This window comes from Bubalus kerabau, chromosome 15 (genome assembly GCF_029407905.1).
Source record: "Bubalus kerabau isolate K-KA32 ecotype Philippines breed swamp buffalo chromosome 15, PCC_UOA_SB_1v2, whole genome shotgun sequence".
Lineage (NCBI taxonomy): Eukaryota > Metazoa > Chordata > Mammalia > Artiodactyla > Bovidae > Bubalus > Bubalus kerabau.
In genome coordinates, this window is record NC_073638.1 from 10,556,692 (window position 1) to 10,561,708 (window position 5,017).

Below are 5,017 nucleotides of genomic sequence, written 5' to 3' on the forward strand. Positions count from 1 at the left end.
AAATGGGGGTAAAACCTCATATGATTTGGAAGACACCCAACATATTTCAAGAGAATTGTATTAGAAATACTGTCATCTTGGATACTGACTACAAAGTGAAGAGCTTATTTCAACCCTAAAAACTGTTGGCAGGAAGCAAACTGAGAAAACTCCTCAAATGTCAACATGTGATTGTTATCTGTCATGAAAAGTAAAGGATGATACAGACAGCAGAAATAAAAGAACAAAGGATGAAATCTTTCACAAAAGAAACTTCTGATCTACTATTTTATAGTTATTAGTAACACTCATATAGGAGCCACAGGATAAATGCTTCAATCTTTCCCCTTATTTCTCAGTATAGTGAGTTTATACACAATATGCAAGAATTTCTGAATGTTCTTCCTGAGGATCACTATACATTTCTGATGCTACAAGCAATCTAGGGATTTCTTTTATTTTCAAAAAGGTAATTACATGAAGGGTAAATATCTCTGTTCAAGGTATTTACTTAATCTCAATCTACTATTTAAATTTTTTATTTCAAGGCATGAGTCAGAGTCTTCAAATCTAATTCTGGTTGTACTTTCTCTCTTGTACTTCCTTTCTGGGCTCACTTCCTGGTGTCCTCCACCTTGCTGCAAAGAAAAGGCTCTCCCTGTTTTCAGTTTTGCTAAATGATATGATTTTGCTAAAAATTGTAAAGTTATAAGCTTAAGAATCTTAGGTCTGGTTCTTCATATTAAAATGTGGATTTGGGAAATTTGGAAATTCTTTTGAATAAAGCTTAGATTTTGAGATAATGACTTGATTTTAAGAAATCAGATTTAAAATACATAAAAAATAATTTTCTATGAAAATTCAGTGGTTGGGGTGATATAGATTAAATGACAGATTGAATATGAAAATATTTTAAAATATTATGTTCTTTATGCATGCTGAACTACGAACCTCACTATATGTGGCTCAATTTTCTGCAAATTATATATTCTGCCAAGTGTTTCTTCCTTTTTTGATAGGAGATTCATACTTTATTTCTCCAGTTGAAATAATTATACAGTTAAATATAAATTAAAGGCCTGGTTGTACAAGAAATCCAGGTCCTTTAGGTGGTTCAGTCAAAGAGGTAAGACCTGTGGCTGATTTACACGAGATGCAGTCACTCCTTGGCCCAGGTTTTGGGATTCTGCCAGCCTTGAGTTTATTAATAGTTTCTTCAAAATCCTTAAGTGTCAGATCCTCCTAGTAGTTGTCATTTATTTGAACCATTGGTGGGTTTACACAGGCCCCTAAACATTCCACTTCTATAAGAGTGAAAATTTGTCAGGTGTAGTTTCTCCAAACTTTATTTTAAGTTTTTTTTGTTTGTTTGTCTTTTTGGGGGGGGGGGGTCTTAATGACCTCCAGTGTGCTGTCAGACTTTCAGTGCATGCGAGGCATAGTAGTGCATACTTAAATATATTTTCCAAGTGGCTTTGCAATATATATTGTATAAAAAGTTGGTACATCATACACTCTCATTGAAGGTACTTGTAAAATTTCTTCAACCTTGTTCATAGCAGAGTTGGGCAGCCATCCATTTTTTCTTTGGGCTAAATCCAGGATTAGAAGCATAGCGTCTGCTTTATTCCCTTTTAGGTGTTGTTGTTCAGTCCTTCAATCGTTTCTGAATCTTTGTGACCCCATGAACTGCAGCACACCAGGATTCTCTGACCTTCAATATCTCCCTGAGTTTGCTCAAACTCATGTTCATTGAGTTGATGACACCATCCAACTATCTCATCCTCTTTGCCCTGTTCTCCTCAATCTTTCTCAGCATCAGGGTCTTTTTCAATGTGTTGGTTCCTCACATCAGAGGTCCAAAATCTTGAAACTTCAGCTTCAGCACCAGTCCTTCCAATGAATATTCAGAGTTGATTTCTTTTAGGATTGACTGGTTTGATCTTGCTGTCCAGGGAGTCTCAAGAGTCTTCTCCAGCACTGCAGTTCAAAACCATCAGTTGTTCAGCATTCAGCTTTATTTATGGTCCAGCTCTCACATCTGTACGTGACTACTGGAAAAACCATAGCTTTGATTTTATAGACCTTTGCTGACAGAGTGATGTCTCCAATTTGTAATATGTGTCTAGGTTTGTCATAACTTTTCTTCCAAGGAGCAAGCATCTTTTTGTTCCATGGCTACATTCACTGTCCACAGTGATTTTGGAGCCCCACAAAAGAAAGTCTATCACTGTTTCCATCATTTCCCCATATATTTGCCCTGAAGTGATGAGACCAGATGTCATGATCTTTGTTTTTTGAACATTGGGTTTAAAACCAGCTTTTTCACTCCCTTCTTTCACTTTGATCAAGAGGCTCTTCGGTTTTCTTCACATTCAGCCATAAGGGTGATGTCATCTGCGTATTTGAAGTTACTGATATTTCTCCCGTCAATCTGGATTCTAGCTTGTGCTTCATCCAGCCCAGCTTTTCTCGTGATGTACTCTGTATATAAGTTAAATAAGTAGAGTGACAATATACAGCCCTGATATCTTTCTTTTCCAATTTGGAACCAGTCTGCTGTTCCATGCCCAGTCCTAACTGTTGCTTCTTGACCTGCATAAAGACTTCTCAGGAGGCAGGTAAGGTGACCTGGTATTCCCGTTTCTTTAAGAATTTTCCACAGTTTGTTGTGTTTCACAAACTCAAAGGCTTTGGCATAGTCAATAAAGCAGAAGTCGTATTTTTGTTTGTTTGTTTAACAATTGTCTCTGTCCTCTTAAGAGTTTTCCATTGTGAAATCAAATGGAATATCTAGGTTATTGTCAGGAGTATCTCTGTGCACAATTAATGCTCCTCCAGCTGCATTCTGCACAGCTGTCTCATGCAAATTCCTCAAATATCTTCTCCACTGGCAAGGCTGGCTGGGTGGGTCCATGGGTCCAGAAAGCCATAGAGATTATGATGGACCAAATTTCCCACCTCCCAAGTGGTTTTTACTTTAATTTTTTAATGATCATTGCATGATATCATGAATAAAAAACTTAATAAGAAATCAGGATATTCAGGTTTTAGTAATAGTTAATTCATAGCTCTTTAACTACCAATATATTTTATGTACTTAACACATGTTTAAGGCAAAACATATTAACAAATTATCTCATTTGTTTTCTTGATATCCTTTCTATATCTGAAGGGAGAAGGCAATGGCACCCCACTCCAGTATTGTTGCCTGGAAAATCCCATGGATGGAGGAGCCTGGTGGGCTGCAGTCCATGGGGTCACTAAGAGTCAGACATGACTGAGTGACTTCACTTTCACTTTCCATTTTCATGCATTGGAGAAGGAAATGGCAACCCACTCCAGTGTTCTTGCCTGGAGAATCCCATGGACAGAGAAGCCTGGTAGGCTGCAGTCCATGGGGTTGCACAGAGTTGGACACAACTGAAGCGACTTGGCAGGCGGCAGCAGCTATGTCTGAAGGAAAGATATTTGTAACAGATGGGTCCTACAAGTGGCTCTTTAAAATTCTGACTCTATAATCACAGGGCAAATGGTTTATAATTTTAATTTTCAAAACTCCGATATAAACCATAATACCTGACTGCTTTCTACCCTTCTTGAGTTATAGCTAGTTAACAAATAAAACAACAATTTGAAAATTGTTCTCTTCATTCTAAAGTTGTATACTTAAAAAACAAACAAACAAACAAGCCCGGGGCCATTATGATTATGTACCTCTTTCATTTTATCAAAACTCATTCAAACACTATGGTATTTATAAGTACACAATTCACATAATTTACTTTTGCTTATTGATCAGCACACCTACAATAGTTCCGATCAAGCAAGGACTACAGATAATTTGTATGTGTCTGTGATTGAATTGTTTTTGACATCTTCCTTCCACATTTTAAAAACAATTATAGAATATTTTTTAAGCATACCTTGTTATGTATTCCTTCTAAATATCCTATTTCATTAACTTTCCTCATATTATGTGGGCATTGTTTACCTAATTATCTTTAAATGTCCTATTTTATTGCAAATTAAATACATGGATGGTATTTGGAAGTTTTTTTTTTTTTTTCTTAAGCTTTTTCCTTATGTGTATGGATATTAGGGAAAACTTGGTATTTGGTATTAACTTTAATTCTGATATTAAAGTACATAAAATTCTGGAAGCTCATCTTCCTTTGGCAATGTTTTCAGTTACAGATAAACATATATACCACTCTGGTAGTGGAGAGGAGTGGAGATTGTTTAACTTAATTAGCTGGACTTCATCTAAAAACCTTCCAGATGAGGCCAAAAAAAACTGCTGTGAGGTGATGAATCATATGTTTTAACCTTAAAATATTCCCTTAATTATAAATACATCATTTTGTAAGGCTATACATTTCAGGTCTGGAGATAGAGCATTCTACATATGGAATTATAATAAATAAATGTATGTCCTTTCCAGGATATCCAGAGAACACTAGTTACTCACAAAGAGGAACATACCATGCAATTTGACTCAGAATAACCCAGATGAGAAATTAATCTGCTTTCTATACTCACCAATTCTCATTTAGAAAATTCCTGGGGCATCATTTGATGAATAGCTAAAAAATTAATTCATAACATATATAACAGATATACTTAATATTCATAAATGCATTCCCAATATAAGACCAATATTTTCAATGTAAACATTAAATAGATATATTAGATGACAATTATTTTTTCTGAGGAGTATGAGCATAGATTCTTGTGATATAAAATGTTATTGCCTATTATTTTGTGCATTTAACATACTTAATTAAATGTGCATCCTTTTAAGTGTTAATATATATAATATATTCCTTCAGCTGCAGGTGATAAACAATGATTTCATTTTCTACTCTATACAAATAATAACCAGGAAAGTGTCATTTGGCAAAAAATGTGAAGCTATATCTTTGGAAGAAAAGCTATGACCAACCTAGACAGCATACTAAAAAGCAAAGACATCACTTTGCCAACAAAGTTCCATCCAAAGCTATGGTTTTTCCAGTAGTCATGTATGGATGTGAGA

At 35.3% G+C, this 5,017-nt stretch overlaps 1 pseudogene; it reads right to left on the bottom strand.

Annotated features, from left to right (window-relative positions):
• Positions 1 to 1,050: 1,050 nt before the first annotated feature.
• Positions 1,051 to 2,896, bottom strand: LOC129628705 (NADH dehydrogenase [ubiquinone] flavoprotein 2, mitochondrial-like; annotated as a pseudogene).
• Between the last annotated feature and the right edge of the window lie 2,121 nt (positions 2,897 to 5,017).